Raw genomic sequence first — 25,390 nt, forward strand, 5'->3', positions numbered from 1 at the left:
CACCTCTCATTATAGATGCATGGTTAAGAATAGCTATGGCTTTGGATTCTCACAAGTGACACTCTGTAAAACTTGAATAATTAGATCTCCTGGTTCCAGGTTTGCAAACCCCAAACATCACCTATAGCTTTTCATTCAATTGAAGAGCCACATGGACACAAACTATCCATGAGAAAAGGTTCCCCTAAAGATATGATGTAACACTGCAATTACAAAGTAGCTATACCAGAACAGGCAAAACCCCCCCCAAAATTTGGTATTTGAAAAATTTGTTCAGTATGGAACCTAGTGGTTTATTTATTACAAAAATCGTTAACAGAGCTGTGAGTTTACTATATACATTAAAAATAAATAATTAATACAAAACAGATTCTGGCATAGATATGTGAAATCAAAAAAATCAATGGATTGAACCTACATGTTTCATCTGCTCACAAACTTGCACACACTACTATTCTGCTCAAAAGACAATTGCAGCAAAGAAAAAGACAACTGCCACTTTACAAACAAGCCTAAAAGCATCCCATCAAAGAGGCCAAAATAAACATGCATATATGTATAAAGTGTTACTGGTCAACACAAACGCTACTTCTTCTAGAAGAAATTTAACTGCATAGGTTAAAGAAAAACAAAAAACAATGTGCAACATTTTAAGCCACTAAAGCACCAAAAAAAAAAAAAAAAACCCCCACACACCAAAATCACTGTTTTACGATGATTAACATGCAAACATGAAATATTGATAAAAAATCAGGAAGTAAATACCTGGACTGATATAATGTCCATTGTTGGGAGAATTTCTCTTCAGTTTAAATGTCTTATTCTCTAAAGAAATCTTAAAGTGCTAACTTTATATAAAGCAGGAAAATTCAAGTAATTTGCTATTAAGCCAATTTTTATAGAGCTAAAACAAGGAACTAATGATAAACTAAAATGAAACAAGACAGACATGGAGAGAAAAACTGATGAGTTGTAGCTGGACAGAGGAATAGATGCTATTATGCCATCCAGAACTTTTCATTTCCAGTGAACACATTAGCTAAGATTCAGGTCTGCTGGTTTTAGTACACTAACTCCTTTGGATTTTGGGGTTTACCAAAATTTGTACATCAACAAGCACACAAGTCCTAAGGAAAAGAAATCCACTTAAAAAGATCAACACTGGACACTCATTAAAGCAATCTTAAAAAGTTGTCTACTACTATAAATGAATATAAAAAATGTAATATCTCTCACAAACTAAAAACTGTAACCTAGTCCAAAGTTTTACTCCTGCCCTTTAGCTGCTTTTTCAAGGAAGTACACATTAACTAAATGGTGATTGAGGTGTTTGCTGTAATCTTTTTCCTTTCTAAAAGAACAATCACAGAAGATACAAACAAAATCTCCCTCAGCCACTTTGACTTGTGGGGCTTCTTTGGCATTTTTTGCACTAGTTTCTTGGGGAACTGGCTGAGCCCCCATGCAATCCAGAATCATCACTACCCTCTGACATGTTGTCACTTAGGTCACTTCCATCGTGACTGTGGATGCCTTCATCTTCATCAATTTCCTAAGACTCATTTACTGTCACACTAACAGGAGCAGGAGCTGAAGACAGAGTAGTTTTGGACACTGCTTCTTGTTCTTCCACTGATGGAGAGAAAAGTGATGGTGAAGCTGGTTCTTCAAGTGCAGCACCTTTAGCTGGGAGATTCTCTGTTGTGCTCTCATCAGTGACCATTTACTTTTTGTGAGGCTCATCTGAGTGAGTCTGATATTCATCATCTGAAGTTTCACACTCTGGCAAGCTCAACTTCGAGACCGAAGCTGAAACACTGGAAGATTCCTCAGCAGCAGCTCCATCAGCTATACTCTCATCTGCCTCTTGTGCTCCCTCTTTCTGCAGGGGGCCTTCTGTATTTCCTGGACCATCAGAGAGTAAATTTTGGTCTCCTCCTCCTCCTCCTTCTCCCTTGGCAGTGGTGATGGTGCTGAGAGGGCCTGTGCCTCTGTACTCTCCTTTAAAACCTGACTGTCTTTAACAGGCACTAAGCCAACTTCAATAAGGACTTACTCTTTGTGGGCCACTTTGTTCTGCATGTTGGGGTTTTCCTTTTTACCATCTTTTCAGGGAGATTTCTTGGAGAATGACTCCATGTGAAGGGGAGGCTGTACTGGAGGTGGCAGCTCCATGTGCCCAGGTTCTGTATGAGCAGGTTCCATGGAAGGTGGTGGTTCCTGCACAACTTCCATGGAGGCTGGCTCCACAGGTGGACAACCTGCCTCAACACCCTCCATGGGAGGAGGGGGCGCCTCCCACACAGGTGGTGGCTCAGCCTGTGCCTGCACAGGCACTCCTTGCACTGCCTTCCCGGGAGGTGCAGGCCCCTCCTCAGCACCCTGGCCAGGGACCACCCTCGCAGAATCCAGAGGCAGCCCAATTGCTGAAGGCCCCTAGGCAGCAGCTTCCTTCTGAGAAGGCTCCTTCTGAGCAGGCTTGCTGTTTTTCTTACTTGATTTACTTTTCAGAGCTTTCTTCTTTGTACTCTTCTTCACACAGGTATTTTGCTTTTTATTTTCCTCTACTTTGCTGTCACCCTTTGGCACCTCCTGACCTTTTTTGGATTTGCTTCCTACTTTCTTCTTCCTTTTCGTTATAGGTTCCTCCTCATTCACAGGATCACACGAAGATTGGGCTTCAGCTTCCAGCTTCCTTTTGCTTTTCTTGGTTTTACAGGGTTTTTCTGAATTATTTCCTGTGTGCACATCCATCTCTTTTGTCTCTGTGGCGGATTTGCAAGTTCTGGTAGTCACCTGGATCACTGAGACATTGCTACAAGGATTTTTTTCTTTTGAAACATCTTTTTTCTCCACTTTTACAGATTTCTCATTTTTCTTCCCAGCCACATCCCCCTTTGTTTTCGTCTGTTCTGTTTCTGTTTTTTCATTAGTAATACTGTTATCAGGCAAGTCAACCTCTAGTTTTTTGTTTTTCTTTAGTTTCACTTTTGAGACATCCATTGTTTTATTAGGACAAGTAGGGTGCTTGGATTTGAAATGATACTGGAGATTACACTTTTTAGAAGCTGCATAGTCACATACAGGGCAATTGAACTGCCTAGGGTTAACACGGAGCTCCACGTGTTTTTTGAAATTGCTTCTATCTGCTGTTTTGTAGTCACAGTGAGGGCAATTAAGAGATTTAGGACCATTGTGAACCTGTCTTGAATGGTGAGTTACTTCATGCTGATTAGAGGCCACATAACTGCACTGATCACATTTAAATGGTTTCTTACATGAATAAGTGCACATATGTCTAGTTAAATGAGTCTTCTGGGAACTTGAATAAGGACAAAGTTCACATTTATATGGGCATTCTCCTGTGTGAGTGCGGACATGCTGGAAATAATTATTTTTTCTGTCTGAAAAGTAGTTGCACTTGCCACAAGTGTACACTTTCCTAGGGAAGTGGTTCCTCTGGTGTTTCCTCCAGTGGTACTCGCTGATGGTTGTGTACATGCAAATGATGCACTTGTACACTCGCTCATTATCCCCAGCTCTGGTGCGGTGCTTCAGGTGAGTGGTGTAATGATCATACCAATTTGTGTTATAGCCACAGTGGTCACAGTGGATGGGGCCCTTCGAGAAATCTCCCTCCTCGGCAGTGGAAGCACCAGACTCCCTGGCTTTGGCTTGGTTCTCTGCACTTTCTTCCACAAAAAACTTCTTGGCACTGTGAACTCGGATGTGATGCACAAACTGTTCCTCAGATTCTGCTTCATATTGGCATGGCTTACAGTGAAATGGTTTGGTTTCCAAGTTCTTGAATTTGTCCTCTGTTCCAGGTGTTTCAGGAGGAAGATCTTTATTTGAGCTGTAAATCTTGGGAACAGCTGATGCCTCAAATGCAGGTTGTGGTTCTACAACACTGGGCTCCAGATTCCTCAGTTCCATGTTCTCCAGTCCATTATTAGGTTCACCCTTTACTTCAGAAGACTCCTCCAGTCCTTCTCCATCACTATCTGAGAAGTTGTTATCCCCAACAGGCATCAATTTTGCCATCTGCCTTTCTTCACCAACCAGGTAATCACAGCAGCTGCCATTTACTACCCCAGTTAGGGCCACATTGGCCAACATGATGAGCTGAGGCATAGCCAGTTCAGCTTTGGAGAGGTCGTGCAGGTCATACATGTCGTTAGGCAGAGCCATGCCCATGTTGCTGCTGCTGGTGAACAGCCCAGCTCCTCCAGATGCCTACCCCATCACCTGGGTGGCCATTGTACTCAGCCTTCCTCAGCGCCGAGGGGCGGCCCAGCCACAGCGCCAGTCCTCCTCCAACTACTTTTCTTTGTTGCTGGAGTTTCCGGGGAGGGGTGGGGGAGGGGGGCAAAAGTTGGGCGCAGAGGCCCGCGGAGGCCCAGGAGGAGGGCTGCAGAGCACACTCAGGCCCCTGGGCCTTGTCCTGCCATGCGGCCGCCATCGCCCCCGGGGTCTGGGGCCCCGGGCCTCGGCGCTTTCTTGTTTCTTTTGATCAACATGCTTTTTGAAGTTGTTTATCTATGTGTTTGGCTCAGAAATAATTGTTCTTTTTATTTTAGAATAGTTCTCTATTACATGAAAATGCCAATTAATGTATTCATCCTTGAATTTATGAGTTGTTTTAGGTTTGAGGTTCTTATTAACTAAGTTTTAGGGGGTTTTTGCATTGTATTTTATAGACTTGTGCATTCTTGACTATGTTCTTAGGACTGAAAGTGCTGAGTTAAAAAGTTGGTTGGTACTGCTTTTGGTAAACAGTTTGGTAAAACTGAAAACAAATTTACACTCTACCAGCCATGCACAAAAATGTCTATTGCTCTAAAGTCTTTCTAATACTTGGTATTGTTTGACTTTAAAAAATTAAAACAATGTTGGTAGACCTTGAAGTGGTATTGTGGTTAAAATTCAGCTTTTTGATGAGTAACTATGTCGAGCAGCATTTCATATGCTTTTTCCTTAGCCATTTGGATATTATTTAGAGGGGACAACTGGTGATCCACTAAAATAACACACACAAATTATATGTAATTTTCTACTTTAGTGGGTATTTTTATATATCTTGAAATAAATTTTTGTCAGTGTATTCATCAGAGTTCTCCAGAAAGATAGAAAGAGTAGAATTATCTGTTTATCATCTATCATTTATCTCTATAATAAAAAGGGACTTGTTAGATTGGTTCACATGGTCACAGGAGTTGAAATGTTCCACAATGGCTGTCTGCAAGCTGGAGAGCCAGGAAAGTTCATATCCATTCTGTCCTAGGAGCTGGAAACCTCAGAATGAAGGAGACCAGTACACCACCCTCTTCCATAGCAAAATCCTGAAAGCTCTGAGAGGTTCACTGGTGGAAATTCACATTGAAAGGCTGAAAGTATAGATTGTGATATCCACAGGCAACAGAACCATAAAATGTACCCACTTAAGAAGGAAGAGGAAAAGGGAAGAGTGAAATGAGTTTCTTCCCTAGTCCATATTTCTGTTTGGGGTGGGAGTTCCCCAGGCTTCTCTTCTGTATGACTTTTTAGAATCTACACATAAGTGAGATTACACAGTACTTCACTATTTGTGCCTGGCTCATTTCACTTAGGATGATATCCAGTAGGTTCATCCATGTTGTCATGAATGGTATGATTTCCATTTTATTTTATGGCTGAATAATATTCTACTGTATATTCTGCTTCCACATCTTGGCTACTGTGAATAATGCTTCCTGAACATGACATTGCAGATGTCTCTTCAAATTCTGATTTTATTACCTTTGGAAATGCTCCCAGATGTGAGATTGTGGATTGTATAGTGGCTCTATTTTTAGATTTTTGAGAAACTTCCATAACTGCTTCCTATAATGGTTGTAGCAATTTACATTTCCACAAACAGTGTCCCATGGTTTCCTCAGTTTCTACATCCTCAACAACAGTTGGTATCTCTTATCTTATGGAAAATAATCATATGAATAAGCACAAGGTGATACTCATTTCAGTTTTTGTTTATGTTTCCATGATGATTAGCACCAATGAGCACCTTTTAAAATATCAGTTCATCTTTTGGGTCCCTCCTTTGGAAAAATGTTCTATTTTGGCTAATTTTTAAGTTGTGTTATCTGTTCTGTTCCATTTTTACTTTTTGTTTTTGCAATTGAGTTGTGTGGATTATATATCTTGGACATTAACTATGTATCGGATTTTTGATTTGCAAAATTTTCTCCCATTCTGTAGATTTTCTTTTTGCTTTTCATTTAGTCAAGCATTTCCTTTGTTTTACGGAAATCTTTTTGTCCCACTTGCTTAGTTTTGTTTTTGTTGCCTGGAATATTGTGTTATATTATAAAAGCACAGCCAAAACCAATGTCAAGGAGCATTTTCTTTTAGATGGTATATATTCAGATCTTACATGTGAGTCTTTGATAAACTTTGAGTTAATTTTTATAGATAATATGGGGCAAATGTTTATTGATCATTTTGCTCGTGTATGTCCATTTTTCCCAACACTATTTATTGAAAATATTTTTCTTTTTCCATCGCATGTGTTTTGTGCCTTCATCTGACATTCATTGATCCATAGGGAAAGTCCTGTTGTCTGTCTCCAGGAAATTGGTATCAGTACAGGGAAGGAGGTGAGGCCCAGTGCTGCTCATCTGTGCAGCTGTGGCTGTCCACTGACCTGCACTCCTGAGCCTAACTGAATATTGCCCTCTTCAAATTCTTACAATGCTAAGGCTGCATTAGGGACCTTGGGAAAGATTGCAAAGTGGTAAAGAAAAAACGGCTGAAAGATAAATTTCATACAAAGCCTCATTACAACCAGACACAGTCATGGACCTAGGGAGATGATTAGACACATTAGAGGTGGACAGAAGCCATGTCCCCATAGGCTTCTATATTACTCTGGATAGGGTTGTACTGAATATCATCTGGCTGACTCTAGGTGTTTAGTGAGACAAGGAGTCAGAAAGATTAAATTCTGTAAACAGAAAAGGGAAATTCTATATTCAGGCAGAACAAAGGATCTTTTCTGACATGGCCACCTGGGGAGAAGTTGCTCAAATATGGAGAAGACCCCAGCAGTGTCTCTTCTCCTGGAGCCCACTTCACTCAGCTCCAGCTGCTTTGCATGCTCCTCCCAGCTCACCCTCCTGTCCAGTGCCCATATCACTGCCCCATTCTGCTGGGTGATCTGCTTCAGGTAGGACCCAGAGTGAACCATGGAATCCCCAGCTCAGCTTCTCTGCCTCCTGTTACTCTGGTTCCCAGATGAGGGACTACAGGATGGATCAGAACATCTGTGGAAACTTTCAATGCTGTTGTGTCCTGCATCCTGGCACCTCTGATCAGCAAGCATAGTAATTAAAGTTCAGTGTTGATCAATGAGCTTAGATCTATTGAGAAGACAGTGGGTATGATCTGAATTATATGGGTGACATTTCTATATTTCAATCTGAGATACCAGTGGACAAACCCTATTGACCCAGTCTCCAGCTTCCCTGGGTTTGTCTCCAGGAAAAAATGGCCACCCTCACCTGCAGGACCAGTCAGAATGTTAGCAACTACCTAGCCTGGTACCAGCAGAAACCTGGACAGGCTCCCAGGCTCCTCATCTATGGTGCCTCCAGCAGTGCCACAGGCATCCCTGCCCAGTTCACTGGCAGTGGGTCAGGGACAGACTTTACTCTCAGCATCAGCAGCCTGAAGCCTGAAGATATTGGAGTTTATCACTGCTACCAGTATAGTAACTGGTATGTCACAGTGATTCAACATGGAACAAAAACCTCCCCAAGACTATGTCATTGTTTATGTCATAGCACTTGCTTCCTTTTTGGACAGCTGCTGTGGTACCTGCTCAGTTTAAATGTAACTGCCTCAATCTGGCAATCCTGTGATTCTGAAAATTAACTTGCTGATGAGATTTTCACTGAATACTGGATTTTCCCTCAGACTCAGTTGCACATGTTTAGAAATATTTTGCCTGCTAATGACATCAGCTCAGACTCACATGAGTGGATACCTGAAAAGATACACATTTTATATCCAATATAATGAAGTAACACAACATCCAAGAACACAAATTACATCATCTATATGTGACATTAACTCATTATGCTTCTTATTTGTGAACAGTAATCATTCCACCCATTTTCTTTTATGTTATTAATTTGATTCATTGTAGTACCAATTCTCATTGCTGTTACTTTAAGTATTAGCCTTTTCTAAAAAGGTACATTTAAAGTTTTGTTTTTATCATCACTTCTCAGCCTTTATGCTAAGATCAAGTGTAGTTTTATTTTTCTTATATACCAGCACAGCTGCTAGATCTATACCTATTTTCACTCACTACCTATGTTTCTTCCATCTTCATGTGGATCCTGGCATTTCCAGTCATCCTACTGGCTATACAAAATACTTCACACAAATTTTCTTTTGAAATCTGCCTGAGATTTTGTTTTATTGATACTTTTATTTCTTCCTTTTCACCTCTTTCTCTTTCCTCTTTCCTTTCATTTTTAAATGGTCTTAAACTCTATAAAATGATTGCAACACCCATAATAATTATCAACAGTGACAGCTCTTTCTTATTTATTTGTTTATTAACATACTCATTCATTTATTAACTTCAGTAAGATATTCAGCTCCTGTGACTCTAGGACACAGTGCAAGTAGGGTAATAACATGTATCTGGCTTGATGATCTTCCCAGTTCCATATGCAGACTTCCCCTTACTTAGTTAAACTCAATTGTAAATATTATATTCTTTATAATTGGACCTTTTCTCAGTAGTTTGTTTCTTGCATATGTATTCACCAAGTAATATTTTAAGATTTATTTGTTTAGAACCTTCTGAAAAGGAAATCATTTGAAATATATATATATATATATATATATATATATATATATATATATATATATATATATGGTGTTATCTAAAATGTGGTGCTAGTTATGTTTCTCTCATTGCTGAGACAAAATACCTGACACCCAAAGTTAAAGGGGTAAAGGCTTATTTGGCTTACAGCTCATAGAGCTTTCAGTCCATAATTGTCTGGCTCCAAGGCATAGAGGAAGAGGGGCATCTGTTCATGGAGGCAGCAGACATCAAAAGAACCAAGATACCTTAAAAGCTTCTTTCTACCCTCTTTTTCCCATCCAGACTACTGGGATCAGGGCAGTGCCAACCCAATCACTCAAATGTAGTGTAGTGATTTCGAAATCATAGGCCCTTAATTCCAGCACCACACTTTTCAGATACAGCCTCCTCTGAAAAAGCATGAGGCTTAGGGGGAACATCTAAACATGAGCCATAATATATGGTAAATGCTTGAACTAAAAATTTACAATAAAGGACACAGTGCCATTATGTTCCATCACAATATTCCTCCTTGCTTTACTCACTCATCCTGTTGTTCTTGCCATTTTCTGAAGCAGTCCTGAAGTCTTCTTTCATTAGTGTCTTTGTTTGTGTTGTTGTGGCTTCCTTGATGTCCTGAATTGATTCAAAATATTTACCTTTCATGGTCATTTTGACTTTGGGGAAGAGCCAGAACTCATACTCTACCAAAACCAATACATAAAGTAGATGAGGACAAATCATAATATGTACAAGAGACTGTTTCTGTTAGATGTCCCTAGGTGGCAGCATTCACTGATTTTTGACCACACAAAGCAATGGGGAGTATTTCAAGGAAGATTAATGACAATGTGTCTTTTACTGTAACATTTTTTTTTAAAAAATGTAAACCTTCTGCCTATTTGTCAATTACAGCTTGAATATATTAGAAACATCTTTGCAATTTCAACAAAAATCCCCTGGGATTCTGTGTTATTGAGCTTTCAGTTGCTGTGAAAAATTATTTGAGAAAAACAGCTTAAGAGAAGAAAGGTTTATTTTAGCTTACAGTTTCAGAGGTATCTGTCCATGGTCAGTTAGCTGCAATGCTTTGAAGCCTGTGGTGACCTAGAAGCATAATGGTGGAAGGAAGGCTTTGCAAAATGAAGCTGCTTATCTGACAACCATGAAGCATGAGAGAGAGGAGAGAGAGAGAGAGAGAGAGAGAGAGAGAGAGAGAGAGAGAGAGAGAGAGAGAGAGAGAGAACTAGGTATGATATGGCTCACACAGTTACATTCCCATCATCCACCCTCTTTACCCAGGCCCTGACTCCTAACAGTCCATTCCTTCCTAATAATTCCATTAAGTTATGATCTCATTGATGTATGAATCCACAGATGAATTTAGAGCCCTCATGATTCAATCATTTTCTGAAAATCCCACTTTTCACTCTGAGACATTTGGAGGACAGTTAGATCTAAACTGTAACTAACTCTGATTGTCACTTGATTGAATTAAATCGGAGAAAGTTGTATGTACAATATTAAGCCACTTCATACATTATTGTAATATAACCTATAATTTACTGTAGTTGCCTTCATTTCTAATCAGTAGTATTTTGTACATTTACACATAATTTGTGTTAACATTATTTTAGTATATTGTCAGGGATAAAAGTGCAGAAATAGTGTAAGGAACACAGACCCTTTACTTATGTTCACTTAGCATCAATATAGGACATACTACTTCTGTATCCTGCTATAATTATTATCTCCCATTCTAGATATGATGATGTAAAGCAAATCATCTGAAAACACTGAAGCACATAGCACAATGCAATTACTCATCCTTCCTTGGAAAAGGATGAGCCAGTGCATTTTAGATATCAAGAGACATGATACCTTCACCAATGTGAAGGCTCCATGAATTTTTGTAGGGCTTGCATTCTGCCCTCTCCAGTGCACATGTTTTCATTATGGTGGAATTGTGGTTACCATTTCCTGTTCATCACATCTAATTAACCTGCTATCATCAGTGTCATGTTAAATGGGGAAATGATTGGTGGAAAGTTGGCATGATGTACTTTTCAGTCTACTTTGTGACAAGGAGCAAGAGAGTGAACACAGCCTGAGACCAAGCTGAGGACCTGAGCTTCTGTTCATTCTAGATGACCGAGAACTGTACCAGAGGACAGTGACAGATTGTGTCTTCTCTCTGCCACTGATCCCAGCCTGTGGTCCTGCAAGGGGCCAGCACTTCAGAAACTCAGAAGTGCTCATCAGCAGATGACCAGCAGGGGGAGACATAAAACACTCAGAGCAGGGACAAGAACAGCCACCACCTGACAAGTAAATTCTGTTTAAACCAACAAGAAATCCCCATGATTTGCATTTATTCTTCCTCTTACATCTTTAGTGACTTTGCTTATAAGAGCTCTCATCTGTGAGATGTGTCCTGAGAAGAATAGATCCCCCAAAAGCAAGACGATGTCTTTCTTTGGGCTTCTACTCTGTGGGTCCAGGTGAGACTATTTGTACAAAGCTAAAAGTGGCAGTGTTACTTAAATCTCTAACTTTTTTTCATTTTTGGGAGCTCTGCAACAAATGTATATCTTGCCTTTGGAATCTGATTGTTTTTAAAAATGGAATACTCTCTCTTCTCTTTAAACTATGTTAATGGTGATCTTCATGTGCATATTGTCATTTTCTCCTGGTATCTGGTTCCAGCCTCCAGAAATGAGACTGTGCTGACCCAGTCTCCAGCTGTCCTGTCTATGATGCAAGGGGAGACAGCCACTATCGCCTGCTGAGCCACTCAGAACATTGGCTCCAACTTACACTGGTAACAGCAGAAACAAACCGAGGCTCCAAAGCTTCTCATTAAGTGGAGTTTCCAGTCCATCTTTGGGGTTCCTTAGAGGTCAAGTGGCAGTGGATCTGGGTCAGATTTTGCCCTCACTATCAGCAAGCAGTATGCAGCCTGAAGATGCTGCAACTTATTATTGTCAGCAAGGATATAGTATTCTTCACACTATGCTACACATCAGAACAAAAACTAGTTCAGCCTAGGTGAGCAGAGATAAGGTGCCACCATGCTCTTCTGATCTTTGCAGTTATAAAAAGTTCATTGACCTGGGCAACTCCATGAGGTTTGGTCAAAACAGAAGAGTTGAAATCTCAGAGCCACTCCTTCATACATTAGTTGCAACTTCATTGGCAGGATTTTTTCAAAATAAATGAACAGCTGTTGAAGATAAATTCTTTTTTTTTCCATCTAAGGATTTCCATAAATTGTCCTTTACTGAGTTTTCCTTGGTGGCTGTTAGTCAATAAAGTACAGTTGTCTTAAAGGGAGAATATTGTGAAATGACCAAACAATTGCTTGGAGCTCTAGTGACAGAAGAGAAAAGTGATTCAGGTTTCATCAACATGGCTTGAAAGATGTGAAAATGGCTCCCACTGCATGAGCTGCTGCCTTAAACTGGCATTTTTGTCAAGACAGTTAAGCATCAAGGCTCCTATTACCAGTGGAGCATGTGCCTGAAAATTCAGGAAGTGCTGGATACTGAGATCTTGATGCATGAAAATGAATCCATCAGCAACAGAAATAGTGACCTAGCATTCTGGAAAGGAGGCTGCCCCAGACAGAGTATGTAGCTGGAAACAAAGGAAACATGAATCCTCCATTTGTTGTCTTGGAGCAGTACTCCAGGACTCTGGAGCCTGATGTCAAGAACCCCCACTTGCCCAGTAGGAGCTCCTGTGCCAAAAGTTATGTGTACCAGGACACAAATCAGTGAGGGAGTTTGTTTTGGGGCTTGAGTCAGATGGATAAACTAAATGGATGTAGCATTTCACATCTTGATATGCATATAAAATATGCATATCATATTTTAGCTCATTCCTCACTATTATACAGAGCAATCTTTTCTACTTACCTCCTTTATTTACTTCAAAACTCACACTGCAGTTCAAAACTCACACTGCAGTTTAAAATCAGATCTTTATGTTACATTATCTTTATTTTATTTTATTTGTAGTAACGAGTATTGAATCTTTATACTGAGCTACATTCTCAACCCTTTTTATTTTTATTTTGAGACAGGGTCTCACTAGGTTGTTAAGTTGGGCAATCCTCCTGCTCCAGACTCCCAGAGTGCTGGAGATTACAGGCCTGTGGCATCATGCCTGCTGCAAATCCTACCTTTAACTCTTACCACTCCTGAGTGTTAGGACCAGTGTCCTTCTCTTAATTTCTGTTTAATACCAAGACCAAGTTCACTTCTTTGATTAGGTTTTCTGTGCTTTTATTCATTCATTCAATGAGTGAATGGAACTTCATCTTGATAATGGCAAAAAAAGGCTGGATCACAGTTGATGACATTTCTTTAATGACTTTTACCATAATTTGTCACAAATTTCCATCAGTTTTGATCATTTCAGTGCTACATATTTTATCTCAAACAAAGTGGAAAAGCATATTATAAAAAGTGATATTTCTACATTGTGGTTCTAGGCATATAAACTCAATGTTATGGTTTCTATTTTAAGGGCCATGTGTTGAAGACTCAGTTGCCAGATGAAAGTTCTGTGGCGAGATGGTGGAAGATTTTGGAGGTGGGGCTTAGTGGGAGCATTAGGTCATTGAAGGCTTGCCCTTTGAGGGGATATTGGAATATGTTTCCTGCCATGTGACAACTCATTTGCTTTGCCTTGCACTCTGTGTTAGTATTTAGTTTTCTCTAACTGCTGAGACAAAATGCCTGACATCCAAAGTTGAAGGGGAATGGGTTTATTCATACAAGTTTCAGTCCATAGTCAGCTGACTTCAAGAGAGATGGCAAACAGACATCACAGAAGAGAAACAACATGACACCCACACAGTAGGAAAGGCAACAAGAGAGTTTAATAGCATCTTTCTGCCCCTTTCATTGTATTAGGACTACTGGAATAAGGGTGTTTCCGAACCCATCACTCACATGTAGTTGTTTAGTAAACACATGCACTTAACCCCAACATTCCAGAGTCAACTGCTTCTGAAAAAGAAAGTCCCACCTCCTGCACGAGGCTTTAGGAGGACATCTGAACACAAACCATAACACACTCCTACCCTGATATTGCTTCTCTTCATAGGCACAAAGTGATGGGGGTGGGGGTCAACTGACCATGGATTGACACCTCTGAAATCATGAGCCAAAATAAATATTGCCTTTACTTAAGTTGATTTTCTCAGTTGCTTTTCACAGTGACAACAATCTGACCGAGATACTCACCAATTTTCTGCTTGGCATAGTGTAAGTCAGAGAACATCACAGAGAAGAAATTAGTTATGTGTCATGTTTGTAGGGCCCAAATGTCAGGAAAGGATGAGGAAGAATTTTATTTTGTATTTGTGTGAGCTATTGGCATATGTTTTGCAACACATTGTTTTTATTGTTCATCTCCCTTATTCTATGAACATGTGCAAATCAGGAGCTTCTTCTGGTATAAAAATTTAATGAAAAGTCAGTTACTGCTGTCAGATACCTAGCCACAGTCACTCATCAATTCCTCTATGTCCTTCCAAACACTGACTGTCTTCACTTCCTCTATCAAATACCACCAAAGTGAGGTCTTATCCCCTTCTTGTAGTACTTCATTATTGTACTTTTAACCTAGAATGAGTGTTCATTTAATTTCAAAGCAATTCTTTTCATCTATACACATTTTTAATTTTCTAATTGAATTTTTACCACTGATACAGGTGCCTTCAATTGAGTGAAATGTGCCATAATTTTTTCCAAAAGAAGAGCCAACTTGTTTTTACATTTATCAACTTTTCATTTAGTGCCATAATTTCCAGAAACAAGTTAAAGCCATGTGAAGGATAAGTGCACAGCATGAATAAATACAACAATTTTCAATGCCAAGTGCTGATAGTGTAGTAGTAGAAGAGGAATCTATGCAGAATACAATATAAATATGAATGAAATTTAATGCAATAGACTGAAATTGTTAAATAATGAAGAATTCAAGCAGATGGATATAGTATCTGGAGATGTGAAGCTGTTGATCCACGGTGATGGGGAAAGTCTGTTTTCACTCAGCACATGCTCTGAATGGTGCAGAGACACCATATGGCCACATGACTGAATCCAAACTGCAAGGACCAAAGGCACACTCATGGAACCTGCAAAGACCAGGAGATTTCATTCAGACTATTAAATGTTTTTAAAAGTTTTTTAACCTCTTAAATAATACAAAAGTCATCTGGTAATATAAAAATCAGAGCCTTTGGGGATTTTATTCCCCCAAAGGTGAAATTTAACATAATATTTCATCAAACAAATGGTCTTGTGTCATAGTTCTGGAATTTCCCATTTCCCCTTTGTTGCTGCTTTGCAGGATTCCCCAAAGCCCTGACTGCCTATCAAGCCCTTAGCAGAGTTTGGATACTGTCTCTGGGTGGGGTCAACCTGAGGCAGATGTGGCACTGGATCATGGACATGGGGCTCAATCCCTCGGTGTCCTGGTGCTCTGGCTTCTGCTGAGACAGGGAGTATGGAGAGGCCCAAGTGTCAGGGCTCAGAGGTCCCAGGTGTCTGAGGTTGAGGCTGTGTTCAGTGAACACCGCATGCACCATCCACTTGATCAGCCAGCATGATTCATGCTGGGAAGACCATGAATGAGACATCACTGATTCTGGGACATGTTTGTGTTATGTTTCCACCTGTGCTTTCACACAGTGTTAACTACTGCTTACAATATAAATTCAGGAGATTTTTCTTGAGTTGTAACTGAGAAATTTTCTTCCCATAAGCAATATATTTGCAGTTGTGTTTATTGATGTAGAAAGAAATCTCATAATACCTAATAAATATTAAAATGATGAACTTCTATTTATTTTATTCACCATATTCTAAGAGAAAAACATATTATCTTAGTAATGCTAGTGTACCAGCAAATAAGTTCCCAGCCAGTCTAGCACTGCTGTGTCCCACAGTTGGAATGCTACTGCTTTATCCTCCAAGTTCATTGTTCTCAATAAAAACTCAGTGCAGTGATTGCCTGAGAGATGTTGAAACTGTCATACAAGAATCTGGTGATCCTGCAGGCCATCAAGGAAAGGAGGTGTTGCTGGAAGCAGGGATGAACCTGGGTCCCAAGGCTAGGGGAGATCCCTTCCTTATACCCTGTGCAGAGACTGGGGAGGGAGAGGTAGAGGGGGACTTGCAGAAGCCCAGCGCTCCAGGGACCTTCTCATGGCTCCATTGCCACAGCTGCAACCTCTCACCACTAGCTGAGTGTGCAAGCAGCAGAGCTACTGGACTCCTCCCAGGCTGCTCTGGAAGGAGTTCTGGGAGGGAAGGATGGGGCTGTGTTCACAGATCTGCGCTAGGAGCCCTCAGACTTGAAACATTATCTGCTGGGAATTCTGGGCGCCCTACTCTGCCAAAAATACATCTTTGTCATTTCATGTGGTCTCATACCTGGACCTTAACTGACCGGTGCCCATTATCTCTTTAGAATTCCAGCTGAACTGTTAGTCTTTTAATAGGTGGATGCTTATTTAAGAAGAATCATTGAATTTTCTACAGAATCCTGCCTGATAATTGGTGGAATAGGACCAGGATTCTGAATATGGCTCGAAGATTCAGTCAAGACATTGGGGCCCCAAATCAAAAAAGTTCTATGTTACAAATCTTCCATTAGATGCCAAACATACAACACAATAAACAAAGCACAGGGCCTCATCCAAGAAACACCAGGACTGCAGAAGAGATACTTTCCCATTAGGGAGAAAATAACCCAATGCAATCTCTGCATCAATCTCTAAGCTCACAATGGCTGTGGGAACTCTGTGCACATTGGGCCATATCTCCCTCATGGACAAGTTCCTTGGTATTTAATCTTTTACTTTGTGATTTGTAATACACCCTGACTGTCTTAACTACTTCTCTGGCTTTTCTGAGACAAAATACCCAACACCTAAAGTTAAAAAGGGAAAGGTTTACTTAGCTCACTCTTTGTAGAAATTTCAGTCTATAATCAACTGACTCCAAGGCAGGAGGGCTTGGCAGAGGGTTATTGCCAAGTAAAAGTTGATGGGAAGCAAAGACAGCAAAAGCAAGCCAGCAAAGAACAAGATAAGCATCTTTCTGTTCCTTATATTGTGTCCAGACTCCCAGGATCAGGATGGTGCCAAAGCAATCAGTGCACTGATTTAATAATCACACACCCTTCATCCCATTGCAACACATTCTAGATTCAGCCACTGCTTAAAAAGCCACTTATAGTCACATGAGGCTTTGGGGGGACATTGAGAAGCAAACCATAACACTCTCTCTGATGCTCCTTCCAGGAGGATCTTAGAGTCTGAATGGTGGGTCAGTAATGAGGCAGTTCAGGTGGCAGGAAAAGGCACACAACTCTGAATGTGGGCAGCCATGAGGGAAATGGGAATGAATTGGCCTTGTGAATTCAGTGATGGAGAGGACAGAACCGATCTCTATTCAGAGATGCAAAGCTTGTTCTGAACCACAAAGAGAATGATACTTCACTCTACACTTGTTTGAGCAGCAGGATTCTACACTGTGGGCCAAGGAGAAACATTTTTCTGCAGGAAATCTGTGGTGCTCTGTTCTGCATGGGGACCCCATCAAACACTGAGAGAAGCCAGCCCTGCAGCTGCATCTAGCTGAGCCCAGTCCCTGATGATTTGCATGCTCCCAGAGCACAGCCAGCTGCTGGAGGACTTCTTAAGAGGCTACTGGTCACACCCTCTGCAGGAGTCAGTCCTAGTCAGGACACAGCATGGACATGAGGGTCCCCACTCAGCTCCTGGGGCTCCTAATGCTCTGGGTCCAAGGTGAGGAAAAATTGAACTGGGAATTTACTCTACCCACTGTGGTCAGAGCACCCCACTATTCAAGGAGGGCCTATTTTATCATGATTGTGTTGATATTTGTTATGTTTCTAATCTCAGGTGCCAGATGTGACATCCAGTTGACCCAGTCTCCATCTTCTCTTTCGGCATCCATAGGAGACACTGTCACCATCTCCTGTCAGGCGAGTCAGGGCATAAACTATTATTTAGCCTGGTATCAACAGAAACCAGGGAAAGCTCCTAAACTTCTGATCTATGATGCATCTAACTTAGAATCTGGGGTCCCAGTGAGGTTCAGTGGCAGTGGGTCTGGGACAGATTTCACTCTCACAATCAACAGTGTGGTGGTTGAAGATGCAGGAACATATTACTGTCAACAGTATAATAGCTACCCTCCCACAGTGATACAAGCCATAAGAAAAACCTCCCAGGGAAGCAGAAGTGTGAGCCTGGGGTGCCCCAGCTGCCATTCCTGCAGTCACCACCTGCTGAGAGCATTGCTCAGATGAAGCCTGGCTTTAGCTTCACTGGAAGGGATTGGTAGAGGGTGGAGGGAGGCTGTTCTGCACCTTAACTCCCTTTCCTCCTCCTCAGCTCCTGGGGCACTGACATCACAGTGCCTGAGCTGATTCAATGGAGGACAGCAAGAATGTCCCGGATCACTGTGCATTATGGCATCATTTTGGATTTACACAGCATTGGAGAAGCTCTTCTATGTTTTCCTCTATATTTAAAGACTTACATCTTTTTCAGAGTAGAAGTAAGTTCACAACAAAATTTCTGGTGCAGAAGTGTCCCTTATACCCACCTCCACAGATACAAAGTCTCTATCACCAGCATTCCATTATAATTTTTTTGCAGTCAGTCAATATCAAATTACCAAAGTCCACAGTTCACATTGAGGTTCACTCTCAAGTTGTACATAGTTTTCAAAAGCATAAACAAATATAGAATGACATAATAAAACATTCTGGCATCTCAAAATGTTGCACAGCCCTAAACATCCTCTATATTCCACTTGTTCTTTGTCTTTGGCCCCATATCCTGTAAGTCATTCATGATTCAGCATCCCTATAGTTTTTCACTTTGCAGAATGACAAGCCCCTGGAATTTACAGGATGGGAGCTTTTCAAATACTAATATAATAATACACTGAATTGGGCTGGGGATTTACCTTAGTGGTTTCACCGGCTGCTACGCAAGCACAAGGACCCAAGTTTGGTCCCAAGTACAAAAAATACACTGAATTATGGAACACAATTATGAAATATATTGAATAATACATCTGTCTAACTTCCCTTTAGGGAGCCAATATGGAAGGAGCTTTCTAGCTAGCTCTCAGTGCTCACAGGGCTGTGGGGTCTTGAGAAGGATGGGACATGTCTCTCCCACCTGCCTGTTCCTTAGTATTTCTTATTTTACTTTGTGACTGGAAATACACCTGGCTATGATGACCTTTCCTGGAATATCCTCACACTCCAAACTCTAGGCAAGCGTTGTGACAGCAAGGGTGAGATCATAACTCCCACAACTGAAGAGGCAAACAGAGCCCACAGATGCCGTCCCCATTCCGGAATGCAGAGGAGATGCACTAGTGGATTCCCATAGGAGAGGGGAAGCTGGGCAGGGAGAGGGGCTGTGATTTCAGACCTGTTCCCCTGCCATTCCCTGGAGACCTCATCAATGAGTGCAGGTCACTGCTTGGTCCACATGGGCTGATCGTGGATCCTGAGCCACATGCTGCTCAGACTCTGCAGTAGGGCAGGTTCAGCTGATGATGCACCCACTGAGCTTTCTTCTGTTCATGTTCAATTTGCCAGAATTTATAATAACATGGTACACTGATAATAAAAATTATGATTACTATATTAAACTAACACTGAAGTTAATGTATTAAATACACAGAACAGATGAATAATATTCACATTCATTTGTTTAATGTGCTCTTAGTGATTCTAAGCAGAATAAATGACAACTGAGTCAAGACTCTGGGAATGGGGGATTTGCTGAATTTTTCTTGACCCCTGCTTATACTGAGAACAGTCAGCCCATAGAGCCAGGCCCAGCTCTGAGGTCCTGCTCTCTCATGGTCCTCTCCTCTGGGGCACTCTCAGTTTGGTCAGCACCCAGAGGTGTTGAGCACTTTCCTTCCCTGGATCCCCTGCCATCCAGCACCATGGGCAGGGCCTTTGGTCCCTACCAGGCCCCCACAGCACAGGGCCAGAGCCCAGCATCACTCAGGACAGCAAGCCTGACCTCAGCCCTGATTTGAGACCCCTGTTCTATTCTCTCCATTTCATGCCAGTGCCTGTAAGCTGTACTGGCCTTGAATTCGCAGGACCTTTCCACACTTCCTGAAGCCAGCATCACCATCTAGAGAAGTAAGCTCCATCTCCATTGTCACCTTGAGTCCTGCTTGTGCCAATGCCAGAAGATAAAGTCTTCCTTCAGATTCCTTGTCTCCATTCAATTGAAGTTATAGGCATAGGGAAATTTTTAAAAGGGTCCTTTAAAAATTTCACATGTTCACAGGAGTCATTCCCTTTCTTTTCTTTTATTAAACACTGGCTCTGACTTTCTGTGTATGGTAAACAAAGATGAGCATCTTCTAGCCTGGGAAGGAACAGGGATTTGGAGGCCCATTTGACCACCTCAGGAGTGAGACATAAGAGGAATCAAGAGGATGGACAAGAACTGGGAAAGATTTCAAAATAGACCAGGTGAAAACTGCCTGAATTTCTTCCTGAAACAGCCATGAGAATACTCGAGACTTGGAGACACAGCGGCTCTCTTGAGACCATGAGGCATTAGGACCAACATTGAAAATTCTATATGACAAAGCAGGAATAAAGAAGTTGAAGCCTTTCTATTGTCTCTAAGTTGTTGCACCAATCCCAAGTTCTTTAAAATTCAGGCTTCCCTTTATGGTTTTAATAATTGCCACAGTTTCTTCTATTGCTGTCTAAAGTGATTCAAAGGTATTCTGAAAAGCAAATTAAGAGCAAGGACCTGGGTGAGACTTAGAACTGCTCTTTGTTAGGAGACAGGCAAAATCATGTGCTTCTGTGTGTGTTGTGTGGCACCTCAGACATGAAGGACTAGAAACCATGATTGCTTATGTCCTCCCCTGCCATCTCAGTCATGGTGTGATGCTATGTAGAGGAACCCAGACAAGATCAAATGGTTCATAAATTCTACTCACTTCCTGCTTTCAGTTCCTTCTTTTTTATCCTGTGCCTGAAGCAGCCCCTTGTTTTGCTAAATTCCTCCTTCTCCAAGGCCCCTAAATACAGAACAGTGGTTAAGGAACTCAAGCAAAGTGTGCTCTGAACCGTGATGAGAACAATAGCTCACTCTACCCATGGGAGAGGAGCTTGATTCTCTCCTGTGCCCAGGGGAGAAACATGTTCTCTAAAGACAAATCTCTGCCAAGCTGGTCTGGAAAGGGACACCAGGGGACACTAGTAGTATACTGATAGGAGCCAGCCCTGTAGCTGTGTCCAGGGCCTGGGGATTTGCATGAGCTAGGGCACAGCCCACTACCCTGAAGCCTTCAGGAGGCTGCTCACAGCCTGTGCAGGAGTCAGTCCAAGTCAGAACACAACATGAACATGAGGGCCTCCACTCAGCTCCTGAGGCTCCTGCTGCTCCTGCTACCAGGTAAAGAGGAACAGCATTGGGGATATACTCAGTACAATGTGGTTAGTACTGCCTGCCCATCAGGCAGGTCCTGTTTTTTCATGATTACTTGTGTTGATATTTGATATGCTTCCATTATTAGGTGCCAGATGTCCCAGGCAGATGACTAAGTCTCCAAACTCCTTACCTGCACCCTTAGGAAACACAGTCACCATCACTTGCCAGGCCAGTGAAGATGTTAGAAAGTACTTATGCTGGTATCAGAAGAAACTTGGGAAAGCTCTTAAGCTCCTGATCTATGATTCAATCAACTTGCAATCTGGAGCCCATCAAGATACAGTGGCAGTGGATCTGAGCACATTATTATCTCACCATCAGTGGTGTGGAGGCTGAAGATGGTGAAACTTATTACTGTGAACAGGGTAGCAGTTTCCCTCAGACAGTGATACAAACCATGACATAAAGCACCCAGGGAGGCAGAAGTGTGAGGCTGGGCTGCCCCAGCTGCTCTTTCTGTTGTTGCCACCTGATAAGCACATTTCTCAGATGCAGCCAAGCTGGGATGGTAGCTGGGAGGTTTCAGTAGAAGGATGGAGGGAGGCTCCTCTGCTCCCTAACAATCCTTTCTCCTGCTCAGCTCCTGCAGCACACACATCACAGTTCCTGTCCTGATGTAATGCAGACACACTTGAGTGCCCTGAACAGTTTGGGTGATGGCAAAATTTTAGATTCACATACCAACAGAGAAGCCCTTGTATGTAATCCAAGAAAGAATTTTACAATTTCTACATCATTTTTGAACTAGATCCAGCCACGTGCAGTGTCTGCCCTGGCTGTAGTGCATCCGAGCCTGCTGCAGTGTATGGGACAGACCCTTGGTTAATGCCTAGCAGCTTCCTGTTCCTAGAGATATTACTGACCATCCCCATCTAAACCTGTGCTGTGTCACAGGTAAATGTCAAAAGTACATTGCTAGACAAAACTAAATTAAATTTAAAAGCTTAGTTCCTTGATTACACTATGTACATTTCTAGTGCTGACCAGGCATATATGCCACTTGGCCAGGGTACTGACCAACACAAATACACACATTTACATCATGTTAGAAAATCATTTTCTTCATCACTGTTCAAATTACAAAAGTCACTCACGGTGTTAGATCCAGAGCAGAAACCTCACCAACCTGTACTCCACCAGGCCTGGGGTCCCAGATATTCTCTTGGCTGTCCAGCTGTTTTGCTTCATTTCTCCCCATACTGAGCCAATATTTATCTCAGGAAATGCCCTGTGAAAATAAATCTAAGGAGGCATCCTTTCATTTAACAATGTTAATGTGTTATAAAAACAGTTTACAATGCCATCCCTTCTTGGGGCACACCTTAGAGGTGTTTGTGGGCTGAGGGTTATCTGACAGTATTTCTCCACTCAATCAATAATCCCAGTGTTGTCTGTATGTTACAAATTGACAGTGATTAAGAAGAGGAGGAAGAGGAGAAAGAGGGAATTATTTTAACTAGGAGTTTTCTGGCAATGAGGAAATGAGGAAGTATGAGGTTACTTTTGTTTTCTTTTCAGGAAGTATGAGGTTACTTTTGTTTTCTTTTCATCTTGATACAGTGTTACCTGCTTGTTGCAACATAAATTTAGGGGGCTGAGGATTTAGCTCAGTGGTTCTGTCACCTGCCTCGAAAGCACAAGGACCCTGAGTTGCATCTCCCACACCAAAAAAACAAACCAAAACAAAAAACCCACATAAATTTAGGAATCTTTTCTTGATCTGTTACTCAGAAATATCCTTCCTGAGAATAATATATTTGTAATTGTGTTTATTACCTGAGAGAACAATCTCAGAATAAGCAGTAAATATGAAAATGATGCATTCCCAGTTTATTTGTTCATAATATTTTAAGAGAAATACATGTCACCTCAGTGACAAAGCTCTAACTAAATGCAACAAAACAACTAAAACTTGAATATTTAAAAAATACAAAACTTTATATCATTTTAGATAAAAATATAATTGCATTTGAAATATAAAACTTTATCAAGATCCATGTGATAGTAATACAATGATACTGAATCACTCCAGGCGAGAGATACAGATCTAAATGTCTAATTAAGTAACTAAACTATGTAGCCTTTTAAAACCAACATTTGAAAATGCTAAAAGTAGGGAATAAACCCGAATAATATTTACTTATGTTACCATCATCAACTTGAACACAAACATCTGTTGTAAATTATACTATTCTGAGAGGGTTCCTTCATTGTGAGCTTCATGTATGATCACCTCCTCATTCTGTTTGGACTGCATCAATACCCTTGGATGTTTTCTGGAATGACTTATCATTTGTGATACTGTGAACAACATTTGCAATAGCAGAGTCACCAAAGTATCAGCAACTGGGCTCCCCACGAATCCCGATTGCTCTGTCTCCTAGCTGCAGTATTATATTTCTATCTTTCAAGTTTGTTGTCTTCAATAAAAAGTCAAAGCAATTGTTGCCTGAGAGATGTTAAAATTTGAGACATGAAAGATGCTGAATCAGCCCACTGCAGACAGGAGGGTGTGTGCACGCCCTGCCGAAGTCCCAAGTTGCACGGAAGATGCTGAATCAGCCCACAGGCAGGTCTGTGCATGCCCTACCAAGGTCCTGAGTCCCACAGAAGACACTGAATCAGCCCATGCCCAGGCAATAATCCACTGGACCCCCCACTCCTCTGTACAGCCACCTGGTTCCATACTACAAAGACGCAGAGCACACTGGACCACAAGACCATGGTACAGAGTCCCATTGCTCCTGACCCAGAGGTAGAGGCTTCTGAGCCACAGTCCCACTGCTCCTGGTCCAGAGGAAGGGGCTTCCTGGTCACTATCACTGCTGCTGCTCCCAGCCCAGAGGAAAGGGCGTTTGGGACACATTCTGTCCCACCGCTCCTGGCCCAGAGGAAGGGGCTTCCTGGCCACCATCCCTCCCACGGCTCCCAGCCCACAGGAAAGGGCTTTTGGGCCACCATCCCTACTGCTGCTCCTGGCCTCTGTCCCACTTCTCTCAGCTCAGAGGATGCAATCCATGCAGGTGCCAAGAGCACCCCCCCACTTGAAATGAGAAAACACGTAAATAAGTCTCAAAACTAGACTCTCAGATCATCTACAGCAATACCAAAGGGAAATGAGATGGAATACTCTGCTACTCACCACCTGGACCCCCTGAACTGGCAACAATAGGGGATCTGGAAAAAATGAAATCAGAAATAATTTCTCAGATAACAGGAGAAATTGTGCCCCCAGTGCAAGACATGATTAATAAATCTAGAGAGGAGCTCAGGAACATGATGGAATCCCAACATAGGAAACAAATGGAATCCATAAAAGAGATGCAAATAGATTTCCAGGAGATTAAATACTCCACTGAACATCTACACAGCAGAATGGGCCAATGTGAGGACAGAATTTCAGATATAGAAGATAAGATTGCAATTAATGACCAGGAAAAGAAAAATTGCTTCAAAATTATAAGGGAACATGAGAAATCAATCCAGCAGCTGCTAGATGATGCAAAGAAAAATAACATAAGACTAATTGGGCTCATTGAAGAAACAAGAGAGAGTGCAGATGACATAAAAGATTCCTTCACAGAAATAATGGCAGAAAACTTCCCAAGCAGGGGAAAAGAACTTGACATACAGATAAGTGAGACATATAGGACTCCAAATAGCCTAGATCAAAAAAAATCTACACATAGGCATATAATTGTTAAGATTCCCGAAACTCAACAGAAGAACAAAGTTCTATAAGCAGTTAGAGAAAAGAAACAAATCACATACAAAGGAAAGCCCATCAGAATCACAGTAGACTTCACAACACAAACCATCAAGGCAAGAAGAGCTTGGAGTGACATATTCCAAGCCCTAAAAGAAAACAGCCTCCAACCCAGATTGATGTACTATGCAAAACAATCTTTCAAAATTGATGGAGAAATAAGATACTTTCATGACAAAGAGCACCTTAGGAACTTCATGAATATCAAACCAGCACTCCAAAG

The 25,390-nt window shown here is 41.5% G+C and overlaps 1 pseudogene; it reads right to left on the minus strand.

Annotated features, from left to right (window-relative positions):
• Positions 1–1,266: 1,266 nt before the first annotated feature.
• Positions 1,267–4,260, minus strand: LOC101698586 (RE1-silencing transcription factor pseudogene; annotated as a pseudogene).
• Between the last annotated feature and the right edge of the window lie 21,130 nt (positions 4,261–25,390).

Source organism: Heterocephalus glaber, unplaced genomic scaffold (genome assembly GCF_053883595.1).
Source record: "Heterocephalus glaber isolate CG9 unplaced genomic scaffold, H.glaber_assembly_v1.0 deba00000470, whole genome shotgun sequence".
Lineage (NCBI taxonomy): Eukaryota > Metazoa > Chordata > Mammalia > Rodentia > Bathyergidae > Heterocephalus > Heterocephalus glaber.